Raw genomic sequence first — 14,052 nt, forward strand, 5'->3', positions numbered from 1 at the left:
ACGCGACAACCAACATTTTTCTTGTACCGACTAAAGCCACAGTGCGAACAACTCGTCAAATTCTCATACTCATTGCCCTGATATAGGATGCAGTGGTTAGGGCATGCATCAAACTTTCTAAGCTTCATCGCCACTGGCCGGATCAGCTTCTTGGCCCGATAAGTATTGGTGGGCACCTTGTTAGCCGTTGGGTACATGGTGGCAAGGTAGCTTAACAACTCATTGAAGCTAGTGTCAGACCAACCATGACGAGCCTTCAACATCAACATATGGAGGTTAAAACAGAGTGTCGTGCACTCCTTCGGACAATCACCGCCGTCCTTATAGAGAGGATCAACTACCGCCTACTTCAACTCTTTGAAATTCTCCAACCACTTTGGGCAACCCAACACAACGTCGTCTTCATCGAAGTGTTTGACTAGATCTTCAACAAGCTGCACATCCTTGGGTTGGCTCACAGTATCCTAACCATCCCCACCGTCGCCGGCTTCATCGGCCATGTCTTGCATTAGATCATCCACCGTGATGTAATCACGACAACTATTGTCACTGTCGGCTGGCACAACTGCTGCTGAAGATGATGAGGAGCCGGGTGCTCCTAAAGGATCTTTATTCACCGGTGGTGCTATCATCGTCGGCATCGAAGAGCTCACTCCAGATGCACCGCCACTCGCACCAACTCTTTCGCCGTGAAATGTCTAGACTATGTAGCCCTCGACAAAACCATACATGATCAAATGAGTTTGCACCTCGCTGTCTCGGTGGGCTTTCAGGTTCTTGCAACGAGAACATGGACATATGGTTGTCATCCGCTTCAGTCTCTCATGGTGAGCTTTACCAGCAGCAATAAACTTCCTTAATTCAAAGAGGTACCATGGATCATTCACTCTATCAATCCAGTACATCCATTCCGACCTATCCATCATACCTGCAAACATTATTCGTCACAATCAACATTAAATAAAGAAGAATTAGGAGAAATTGATGATTTTTATGTCCAAAATCATGAAAAAGAGAGGAAATGACGATGTGAAAGATGAAGCATGCATCTATGATGAATCTAAAGTTAAAGAAATACATGACATCATTTTTTCCATTAAAATTGATCTAGATCTAGATCTAGATCTAGAGAGAACTCTAGGTGATGGAAATAGAGAGAGGATGGAAGGAGAGAGGGAGAGCCTTTATGGACCTCTTATGATGTCCTCCTCCCTCAAATCCAAGCCCTTCAACTTAAATCAAAGTTTTCTCAAATTTTAGGGCAAAGCCTCCCCCCATGAGTTTGAGAGAGGAAGACCCGTGGAGAAGATGAAGGGGTGGTGCTGTGTATTTGTATAGGCTTTACCACGGCGGGCAAGATAAAGCGCCCACCTCGGTAAATCAACTCTTTACCATGGCGGGCAGTTTAAAGAGACCGCCATAGTAAATCATATTAACCGCGACGGGCGATTCATACCGCCCGCCGTGGTAAATAATGATTTCCTACGGCGGGCAAGTAAGGTGGCCCGCCGCGGTAAACCCTTTTCCCATAGCGGGTGCCTCGGTGGCCGGCCTCGCTGGCCGGCCACTGGTTAACCGTGGCGGGCAAAAGAGGTGCCTACCATGGAGCCCATTTTGGCCACGCTGCGCAAATTGATTCCTGTAGTAGTGGCTTCAGCATATGATCTGCCAGTACAAAGGTCATGGTCACCGTCGCCTTGCACCACGATCCGCCTTTGATGATCATTTAGTCAATGTTGGATTACTAAAGGATTCGGCAGTGATATACTTTTGATCCCTGCCACATCATACATATAGCGATGGTGATAGAATTTCATTCGGTGTCACAATAGTTACTAATTCAGTAGGGCCCTTAATCGCTCCATGAACACAAAGCATACAGATATATAATCATTACATCCATAAATCATGTTCATAAATAAGAGTATTTTTTACAATAACAATGGACGCTACCATAACATCTTTCTCAACTGATGTCCTAACACAAGCGGTACATAGAACATACTAAAGGTACAGATCTATACAGACTTACATAACGAAATGACGTAGCTGTGCTCCTTCTATGTGGCGCTCCTGCTTGCAAGGCAAAATCAATATAATTAGTGCATCCTTTGGATTGGTAGCCAATGCACCATGGAACCCCTCTTATTCATCTCTGATCCACAACCTGAATAAAGTAGCAGAATTAATAATATTGAACATACCATTCCTTTAGTTAACAAGCCAAAATTGACCTATATATAGATAGAATGAAAACAACTCCATACCTAAACAAAGATTGTCGTGACGATGAAATGCAGGAAATGCACCTTTACTGCTCTACTAAAGACTCCATGAACAAGGGAACATAAGGAAGATAGTAAGGCCTGTTCATATGGAAACACCCTCTTGATTTATAAAAGCGGATAACATGGGCATGGATGACATGAACCTTTCTGCGGTCCATATAATATGCAATCAATGTTCTATCCTTCCTAACAAGGAAAATGAAATTCCATTATGAGTGAACTGTAATCACTTTGTACTCCGCATCACAAAGCTCAGAACCAACTTTAATATTTATGCGTACAAACAGTTCCTTCGTGTCCACAACATACTTCAAACTCTACTTATCAGTACCATAGTCTTCAAGTATCCACACTAAAAGTCAAGACCTATTGCGAAAATCAGCACAACACATACACAGGTGACTCTAAGCTTGATGGATGGACATTTTAGCACCACCTGGTTTACGAATTGTCCTCCATGTCTTTTCCTCTATATCCATAGCAACTATCGTAGAGTACTCAAGCATGTGCATAAAACCATTAAGAAAACACTTCTTGATTTTGAACGTAGAACAATACTACCCTCACCCTATTTAGATTCCTTAAAGATCCATGCTATAGTTTTAGATGAGTAGATCTTCACACCTATGCATGCACCCTCCACCTCAACAAATTCAATCACATGGAAGTGTGAGGACGTTGGGTCAAAACCTAAGCGAGCCTGACAAACAGAACGGATGCTATGCGGCAGCACATGCCATTTGTGGGTCGCCGGATTGCAGACAACACAGCGATGTAATCCATTAGGCCCAACACACCAGCAAAGGACAAGGCCACTACAACAATCTGGGACTAGGATTTTTTTAAGGGGGAAAGGCAAGAAGGACAAGGAGGGTTGTTCACCGGTGATGCTGGTGATGTGGCGATTGCCCTTCCACCATCTGCCATAGAAGAAGCTGACGGCAGTCTGTGAAAGCTTCTTGCGTTGATAGGAGTCAGAAATGACGCACCTCCAGGAGCTACAGACACACTTGTAGCAACACAAGGACCAGGCGGGGAGGTAGCTAAAGATGTCGGCAAGCACATCGTCAGAGAGGTTGTCCACTACGTTCCTCATGTTGCGGGCCTCCTTCATCTAGAAGGACACCAGCAGCCGAAGAGATGAGACCGCCCTGTTGTGGAATTGCATCAATAAATATTAGTAAGGAAATGAGTTTTGAGGAGAAGGGGCGGTGATGCAAGTAAGGCCTTATTACACTTGCCTTTGGATCTAGTGGTGGTGAGCACAAGTGGCAACGCCGGTGACAGCAGCAGTTCGTGCATCGGTGGATCTGTGCGGGCAAGCCAATGATGTGCACTGACACGGAGTAAGAGCTGAGCAGTGGTGATGAGCAGGAGCGGTGATGACGAATAGCAGCAATGAGGACAAGAAAAGCTATGTGTGTGGGGGGGAGGGAGGGGCGGCGGTGGGGGGACGAGTTAGGGGGATGTTGGGGCAAGGGTTGCTTGCTCTCTATGAAACTTTTACATCATGCGGGAATCAAACTTGCATCAGTTTCGCACGGGAGGGTTCAAACGCGGGATTGGAAATTTTACAACTAAGCGGCAGTGAATGCACAGTACTATCACCGACGGCTGGGTCCTATTACCACCATATGATACAGTGATGAACACTAAGGCACACAATCTTAATGCTTGGCATTGAAACAAAGTGAAACTACGCACTTAGAAAACTAAGAAAAGCACAATTCTAGTACTCAGATTGAAAGGAAGCCAACTTGAGTTCGATGGTGAATAATAAGGCACACAGATTTACATTGAAAAAAAGCCAAACTGTGCACTTACAAAACATAAGGAAAGCACAATGCTAGTACTCTCGGATTGAAAGGAATCCAACTTGAGTTCCATACATTCATACCGAATAAATAGGTCAACACTACCAAGCTAACAAGCATGCCAAAAGCTAAAATACAGATACTAATTAGGCCAACACTATACAAAAGCTAAAAGGCCTTCATATGTACATCATTGATTGCATAATTAATCAGTCTCAATGTAGATCCTAGTCAACCTCTATGGGATCATTGTGAATCTCCATAATATCATGCAGATCATTGTCAGCCTCCACAGGATCATTGTCAATCTCCATGTCATCCCGAGCCTTGACCACTACAACCCTGTCCACATCCATTGGTACACTTTCATTTAGCTCATCGACTTTGTTCACAAAGCACTGATTCGGTGAACCAATACTAAGGACAATAAGGCTCACAAGCTGCACTCCATAGACATACAAGGCCACAAAGCACTGAAGATTTGTGCGCCAGCGAGGTTGGAGGTGAAGGAGCAGTGAGCACGCGAGAGACCGTGTTTCGTCGGACGCTAGCAGGGTGAAGCAGAGCAAGGGAGCAGAGTGGGGAATGGATGGGAGGAAGGTGTGGTAGGACCATAGGAGTGTATATATAGTTCAATTAATTGGTTGCCCCTATACCAGGGCGCAGTGTCTAGGGAAGTAGGATGCCTCTAACACATCAATTGATACTTGGATCTACTATCATTTTTAGTTCAATAAATTGAACACCTGGTTAATCACCTTGCATTTAGTTCAACAATAGTTGTACAATAGTGATAGATTTCAGTCTGACACATCAATTGATACTTGGATGTACTAGCATATACATTTCAATAGATTGAACACCTGGATAATCACCTTGCATTTAGTTTAACAATAGTTGTACAAAAGTGATAGATTTCAGTCCGATAGATCATAAATTGGTACATGAATCTACTGTGGTGAACTAAGAAACTTGCCAATGAACATGCCAAGAACTAAGGTAAGCACAAAATAGGTGAAAGAAGAATAGGAAGCACATTTTTCTCAAAGGTACAAAATTTTTCATCATCTTCGTTGGAACCCTAGCCATTTCTTCAATCTATGGCATAATCTCTTCCTCCTCCTGCAGATGTTCTTCATTTGTTGTAACATTGGCCTCCGCCTTCAGCTCCCAAGTCTTGTTACGTAAATCTAAAATCAAAGTCCTCAGAAATTTTCATATGGGGGATCGTGCCACTTAAAGAACCCGCAAATCTAAGTCGGTCTATGAAAAAAATAAATTACCATAAGTACAACAGGATTTCAGCATTTGCATTGCGAAAACAGAATGAATAAGAAAGAAATTGAGTTACATTATTTGCCCTACAGCATCTGTGGTACCGATGTCTTGGCTTTCCATCACTCCACGAAATCCACCGAGGCATCTTCAAGCAGCAGCGACACAAAAGTGGTGGCTGGTATGCGTAGGGGTGGTTCTCGACACGGCACGGGATGTGTGGCCCCCTCCCATTGTGGCCTCCTTTGCTTGAAGCTAATGTTCTTCTCGCGACGGCTCCCTAGGATGGTGCCGACCACTGGGAGGAGTTGGAGCTAGATGTAGCCATGGAGTAGTTAGGGTTCAAAGTGTTGCATAGTATGAGTGAAGTGGTTGGCCTGGGTCTTTTATTGTCTACGCTTTTGCCTCCCGCCAAGGCGCCAAAACGTCCTGGAAAACCCTCGCACTCCAGCCAAGATGAAATGCTATGTCACCGGTGGTTTAGGGTACTATCCGCCTATAGAAGAAGGCCTATTTTGGATCCTCTGTGATTACATAGAGGTGTACATGTGGACCACAATCAAGACCAACTAATTCAATTAATAGTACAACCGAAGTAATAGTTCAACGGTTATGCGATACTCGTACATACTAATCTAGAGGCTTCATCAGTACATATAAACTTCATTAACATAAAAGTTTCACAAATTCTAAGACTTAATGTCGGATGGGTAGGCAGTTGCTAAGGTGCTCAATTGGTTGATGCTGTCCCAAAAGCTAGAGGTAGTGAACCATAGTGAAGATGACAACATCTCCATCCATGGACACATTGTATCTATAAAGTATGTCTACTTCCTATCCAGTCCTGCAAAGCACAAAAATCTGTCCACAAACAGGGTCTTGAATGATTCTTGTCAAATTTTGTGATCCAAGAAGGTGACGAACAACGACTTCAACAATCAACAGTCGGTCCGGGTGAATGCTCCATCCCCAAGTAGCAAACAACATCATCTGGGGTGATGGTGCCACCCTAAGCTACCAAAATGCAAGGTTGCTCACATTGAAATGGCTTCTTCCCAAGTAAGACATATGTTGCAATGAAGAAATTCCTAATATGAATAAAACTGATACGAAACCCAAAACCAATTAGAACCAAATGTAAACAGGGAGGTGACTGAATCCATCTAATCTTCATGGGGTGTTGTCCACGATGACAATGCAAGGTGCTCGAGGTAGGGCAAGTATAGGTGACAGATCAAAATGAAGATGAAGCAACAGGTGGGGAGAATGAAGATGAAGCAACAATGGGTCGGGAGAACTAATGGTTTCGTATTGGGATTTTTTAGTTGGTCGAACCGCCACCAAGGTGTCGACAGGATCTGAGGGGAGTTGGGAACAGGCCGGGCGCTTCTAGGTTTGCTGCCAAATGGATGGTCCAAATTGATTGGCAGCGAGAATGGATGGTACGAGATAAGTTAAATAGTGTCCGTACTAAGCTGACCATTGCCACGCTAATCCAACGCTATAATACGACGATTGTTAGCGGTTAAACTACTTTTAGATTCTCCTAGAAACAACCGCAACCATACATGACAGTTTTTTCCCTTTTCATTCACAAATATACAGAAAAACAAAAACATTCGTGAAAAGATTAAATCCGTGCACTGACATTTTGGAAGTAGTATTGGAAAGAACTTGTTTTGCATTTCATATAAAAAGGTGGCATTGAAGAGATCAAATCTGCGGGAATAGAATTTTTTTCATTGATTCATTATATATTTTGGAAATAGTGTTGGAAAGAACTTGCTTTGCATTTCATATAAAAAAGGTGGCATTGAAGAGAATAAATCTGTGAGAATAGATTTTTTTTCATTGATTCATTATATATATGTAACATATAGATACAATTTGGACGAGTATTTGATTGTACTCATCCGAAAGAATAATAACTAACCTAAACTATTAAAACTACTTATACTAACTATAAACTACTTTAATCTAAACATATGATCCTCTTGCAGCTCGCCTCACTCGCTTGGAAGGAGGCAAGGCGAAGTTTCGGAGTCGGAGTTGGAGTCATCGGAGTCAGAGTCAAAGTCGTCGAAGTCATCGTCGTCTTTGGCATCAGCGTCGTCCTCATACTTGTCCTCTTCGTCCTTATCGAGTACCATAAAATGGGGTACCCCGAGCGTACACCACGAGGGGCACTTAAATCCCATCAACGACAAAGTTAGAGGGTAAGCCATGGGCTCATCACCAGCCCCGTCTGAGCCCACCCAGCTCTCCGCCTTGCCTCAGGCCTCTCATGGGAGGTCTCAGCGTCCTGACGCAATCTCCGCCTCGCGCGAGGCCTCCCACGGAAGGCCTCGGCAAGGGGACTCTCCGTCTCGTGTGAGGCCTTATTCTCCGTATCGCTCGAGGCTGGCTTGTCCATAGCCTGTCGCCCCTGCCTCGATCGGACTTCCCGATAGCATGTCATGTCCCATTAATACGTCAACCACTCTCGCAATCTCAGCCGGACGACGGCTCGACACCACGGAGTGGCCGATGGGACATGAGGTCGCATCAGCACCATACCGGCTGAGACAAGGCACGGTAGGGATTACCGGCCACTGTATTCTGACGCTGTGCCCACGATCAGCGCCCGCACTACACTGTGCCCCGCGATCCCCGCCTTGAAAACAACACGACATGGGCAGCCTGGTCCGGGTCATCATCGCCTTTGAACCAGCACCCAAGATCAACCGCTCTCTCCGGGCCTCGGCACTCTACACCAAGGTCTCAGCTATCTCAGGATTCATGTCTACCGAGACCCCCCACCGCGGTGCGGCCTCGGCACCGACCGAGCCTCAGCCTCGCGCACAGTCAATCCACAGTGATCCGCACGCTGACCGCCGCACCCGCTCCGAGGCAGCCCTAGAGCTCCCATGACGCACAGGATCAGATGTGACCAGCACGCCGCCCTAGTGCTCCAAGGATAGACCACTTCGACGACTACGCCACCATAGGAATAGGCTACAGGGCTTAGACATGCCACCTCTGTTCGCACGACGCCGTATAGTTAGCACATGTACTGCCCTTGTCCTCCCTTCAAACTATAAAAGGAAAGGACTTGGGCTATTTCTAGGACAGGTTCTCATGAAGAACGACACCCGGTAACACGCACACTTCCCTACCGCTTGAGAGCAACGTCTCAAGCAGCCCACATCATTCCCCGCCGAGACATGGGACTGGCTCCCTCTCTCACCTAGCTTGTAACCCCCTACTTCAAGCACTTCAGTGCAAGGAACATAAGATCAATCTCCTAGACTGGACGTAGGGCTCGAATTGCCCGAACCAGTATAAGCCTTGTGTCTCTTTGCATCACCATCTGGAATCAGGAACACGTAGAACAAATTCACTAGTTGGTTGAGGACCCCCCGGTCCAAAACACCGACACTTGGCGCGCTAGGTAGGGGGCTCTGCATGTCAACTTCATCATCCCAATAGGTTCTAGATGGCAGACCCCGTACAACCACTGCGTCTTGGCATGGTGGTCTGATTTGGGAGCCTGGAGTTCATGTCTCTAGGGCACGAGTACGACATGGTACTTCTCACACCCCTAGCCCTACCTGCCAATGATGACATCATGCATCGGCGGCCCAGGCGTAGGCGGTGCCTAGGCGGCCGTTCTCGCCGCGCTCGCCAGGCACGATGTGAGCAGGGTTACCCCGATGCCACACAAACCCAGGGCAATTTGCCGCTCTCCGACGGTATCCCATGACCAGCTGTTGGCGCAAGGCCCCTAATTGGGGACCTATCTAGCCTGAGCCTAGATAAGGGAAAGACGCCGGTGGCACCCGGTGATGCCCCGACATCAAGCTCCGCTCCGCCGCTCTCTGAGGAGCCAACTGTGGTAGAGCAGAGCCTGGTGACGGTGCCTTCTGCATACCCCTTTGGGTTGAGAAACGCCGCCACCTCTTATGCTTATGCCTACGCTTCCGCTCACGCGGATCTCTCGGAGCGCCGCCAGCGCTTTGCTTTCAACTTTGACACCACCATGTCGACCCACACCCACACCGACTCCTTGAAGGAGGATGAGGCATGGGCCGGAGCGGATTTCTCCGACCTCCACGACCATGAAACCATGCGTCGCTTCTTGGCCGCAAGCGACTATTGCTTTGGCTACTCCGATTCTGACGATGAAGGTACTTACGATCCCACTCGTGAGTGCTTCCACGTCGGACTTGGGATGCCAAGCATGGGCGACGAGGACGAGGGGGCAGACAACAGCACTCTGCTTCATTAGGGAATGGGTGATGCTACACCTTCGCGCATTGTCCCACCTGCAGCACGGAACGAGAACCTTGCCCTTGGACAATTCCGGCGCCTGGACCTGGAACAACTCCGTGAGCTTCAGGCTAAGGTCGAGCAAGATTGACTCCTTCTACAACAGCTACGAAGCACTCTCGAGCAGGAGCAGCAAGGCCGTAGTGATGGCGGAGGAGCCCGGTGATGGGCTCATGATGTGCACAATCGCATCAACGACGACGAAGGGGACGATCGTCCCCCAATCTTCAATTGCGCTAGCCAGAATGTCATAGCTGCGGCAATGCTAGTGGCGCAATGCCCGAGCCCTCCACCACGAAAGGATGATGGGTTCACGGCGAGCTCTAGGATCTCCTCGAGACCACCACGGTGCAGCAGGCCGAGAGTTCTGCCTCCAGGTGGCGCGGTGCCGTCTTGGACCTCCCCTCAACACCGCATAGGCAGGATAGGGAGGCCTCGGTTCATCCTGAGCCTGCTCGGGCACCGACCATCAACAGGGTCCCCCCGGTCCACGACCACCTCGACAACCGACGCGAGGCCCAGGGCGACCATGAGGTGATCGGCCGGCGACGGCGCCACGACGGGGAGGGGCCCACTCGAGGCTACCATCCGCATCGAGGCGACTGATATGACAGTGAGGAAGACCGTAGTCCTTCTCCTGAACCACCTGGCCCTCGAGTCTTCAGTAGAGCCATCCGCAATGCTCAGTTTCTAGCCTGGTTTCGCCAGCCAGCCAACCTCACCAAGTATAGCGGTGAGACCAACCCCAAGCTCTGGCTTGCCGATTACCGCCTGGCTTGTCAGCTAGGCGGCGCAGACGATGACCAGCTCATCATTCGCAACCTCCCATTGCTCTTATCAGACTCAGCGCGAGCTTGGCTCGAGCACCTTCCTCCCTCTCAGATCCACGACTGGCGCAACTTAGTTCAAATCTTCGTCGGGAATTTCCAGGGCACATACGTGCGCCCTGAAAACTCTTGGGACCTTAAGAGTTGTCACCAGAAACTAGATGAGTCTCTCTGAGACTTCATACGACGCTTCTCGAAACAATGCACTGAGTTGCCCAGTGTCGGCGACTCAGAGATCATCTAGGCTTTTCTCTCTGGCACCACCTCGATATCGCCACCAACTTTGCCTCGGGCGAAGAGGCTGTAGGGGCCATCTTCCTCGAGAACGACACCAAGGGGAAGTGGAGGGATGAGGCCCCCAAGGCCTTGGTTCCCCGCCTCCCCTAAAGAAAGAAAAAGGATCGCCAGGGGAAGCGGGTCATCCTCGAGGCTGATCTGGTCGCGGCCGCAGAATGCAAGAATCCCCAAGGCCCTAGAGGCCCTAGACCTTTCAACAACATGCTCAAGAAACCCTGCCCTTACCACCAAGGCCCGGTCAAGCACGCCCTCGAGGATTGCTCCATGCTGTGGCGTTACTACGCTAGGCTCAGGCTCCCCAACGATGACACCAAGCAGAAGGGCACCGGTGACCGGGACGATAACAAGGACGATGGGTTCCCCGAGGTACACAACGCCTTCATGATCTTTAGCGGACCCTCAGCGTGCCTTACGATGTGGCAGTGAAAGAGGGAACACTGAGAGGTCTTCTCAGTCAAGGTGGCCACTCCCCGGTACCTCAACTGGTCTCAGGAGGCGATCACCTTTGATCGAGATGACCACCCCAACCATGTTCCAAATCCCGGGCAGTACCCACTTGTTGTCGACCCGATCATTGGCAACACCTGACTCTCCAAGGTGTTGATGGACGGAGGCAGCGACCTCAATATCCTCTTTGCCAGCACCCTGGAGCTCTTGGAGATTGATCGATCGAGGCTCTGAGGCGACGCCGCACCCTTCCACGGCATCGTGCCAGGGAAATGCATGTGACCCCTCGGGCGCATTGACCTTCCCGTCTGCTTCGGCACCCCCTCCAACTACCACAAGGAAGTCCTTACTTTCAAGGTGGTTGGGTTCGGGGGAACCTACCACGCCATCCTAGGGCGGCCGTGCTATGCCAAGTTCATGGCAGTCCCCAACTATACCTACCTCAAGCTCAAGATGCCAGGCCCCAGCGGTATCATCATGATTGAGTCCAATTACGAACATGCATACAACTGCGACGTCGAGTGCATCGAGTACGCCGAGGCTCTCGTGGAGGCCGAGACCCTCATCACCAACCTCGACCAACTCAGTGGCGAGGCACCTGACTCCAAGCATCATGCAGGGGTGTTCGAGCCCGTGGAGGCCATCAAGCTCGTCCCGGTCGACCCCGCCTGCCTCGATGACCAGGCGCTAAGGATCAGCGCCACCCTTGACATCAAATAGGAAGCCGTGCTCGTCGACTTCCTCCGTGCGAAAGCCGACATTTTTGCATGGAGTCCCTCGGACATGCTGGGCATACCGAGGGAGGTCGCCGAGCACGCCTTGGACATCTGGGCCGGCTATAGACCGGTGAAGCAATGCCTGCACTGATTCGACGAGGAAAAGCGTAGGGCCATCGGCGAGGAGGTGCAGAAAATCTTGGCGGCCAGGTTCATCAAGGAAGTGTCCCACCTAGAGTGGTTGGCTAACCCCATGTTAGTTAGGAAGAAAAATGGGAAATGGAGGATGTGTGTATACTACACCAGTTTGAACAAAGCTGTCCAAAAGTCCCCTTCCCATTACCCCGAATCGATCAGATCGTTGACTCCACTGCGGGGTGCGAGACCCTATCTTTCCTTGATGCGTATTCTGGTTACCATCAAATCAAGATGAAAGAGTCCGACCAGCTTGCGACTTCTTTCATCACCCCATTTGGTGTGTACTGCTACGTGACTATGCCGTTCGGCCTCAGAAACGCAGGGGCCACATACTAGCGGTGCATGACCTAGGTCTTTGGTGACCACATTGGGCAAACCATTAAGGCCTATGTGGACGACATCGTAGTCAAGACCAGAAAGGCCGAGGATCTCATCGACGACTTGAAGATAGCCTTCAAATACCTTAGAGAGAGGGGCATCAAGCTCAATCCCAAGAAGTGTGTGTGTCACAGACCCGTCCAATTTATAAGAGCACAAGTACAATAGCAATCACCAAAGCGATCAAACCGTCATACTTGAGCCCATATAAACCCGGTAGTCCAATGAAATCGCGGAGGATCTCAAACAACCAACATACAAACCAAGATCGTAGAGATTCAACACAACCAGTCACATGTTACATCATAGTTCACAAATAGGTCTCATACATCAGAGTTCGAATAATTATTACAAACCAAGTTTGAAGGTAGCGGAAGCAAAGTAGTTTAACATCAACATCACACGTAGTTTAATACAAAGCCAGTGTCATAGTCATCTCCAACCAAAAGCACAAAGGTGAGATGATATATAGAGTTGACCATTGCCCATGGTCCTATTCCTCATCCACGGCAGGAGCAAGACAGTTCTTGCAGTAGCCATGAAACATAACGTTATCTGCAACAAAGGGAAATAAAACCCTGAGTATGAGAAGGTACTCAGCGAGACTTACCCGTCCAACTAATATACTAAGACACCAAGGAGTATGCAAGGCTTTATAAGTAGAGCTGGTAGACATTATTTGCAGAAAAAGCATAAGTTATCCAACATCTCTTTAATTGTGAATCACCAGTTATTAATCCTATCTCATACTAGATTAGCAACTATCCTATGCCAAACATGTTGGTACCATTAAGTCATCACAATAATAACCATATCCAGTTGAGTTCTTGCATAATCTCATAACCATCATTTCCATAATTTACTATGATGAAAGGAACTCAAGTCAAGTTCTCACTATCCGGGAGAGACGGCGATTCGAATCAATTCCTACCCAGCTGGGGAATTATTCCTAACACACACCTAGGCATACCTCGCGAAGGTAGCCTTAGGTCACCTTTGGTACAAATCAGGAACCAAATTCGAGGGTACGACCAGCGCCGCACAATCAGAGAACCACTCTGCCAAGGGTGATTGGGACTCTAACCCACCTTTGGGCTTACGCCAATGGCTCTCCGCACATCCATACTACCATCCAGAGTGCGCACTTGAACTGCTCGTGGTCCCGGCCTGAGATGAGCAACTCGGCTTCGCGGTCGGAACGACTTATCCAACCAACTATGTGAGAGGCTGCGTTCAACATGACAAGATGACCTCCAACGTCCGGTCCTTAAACGACACAGGTGGAGTCACTACAATACCACATATAAGACTCCACCTAGTCTCCATTTATTCAACAATACCAGGTTATGTTCCACGATAGCACAATATAGCCAACCGTGATTAAGTTACCACCTATAGCTCGCAGGTGACAGGGAATCACCCGACTTCTACCGGTCTAAGCAGAGCTAAGCATGACAAATGTTCCTGGACTTAATTAGGATCCATGGTAGATATATCTGGTCAA

The sequence above is a fragment of the Miscanthus floridulus genome, chromosome 3 (assembly GCF_019320115.1).
Source record: "Miscanthus floridulus cultivar M001 chromosome 3, ASM1932011v1, whole genome shotgun sequence".
Classification (NCBI taxonomy): domain Eukaryota; kingdom Viridiplantae; phylum Streptophyta; class Magnoliopsida; order Poales; family Poaceae; genus Miscanthus; species Miscanthus floridulus.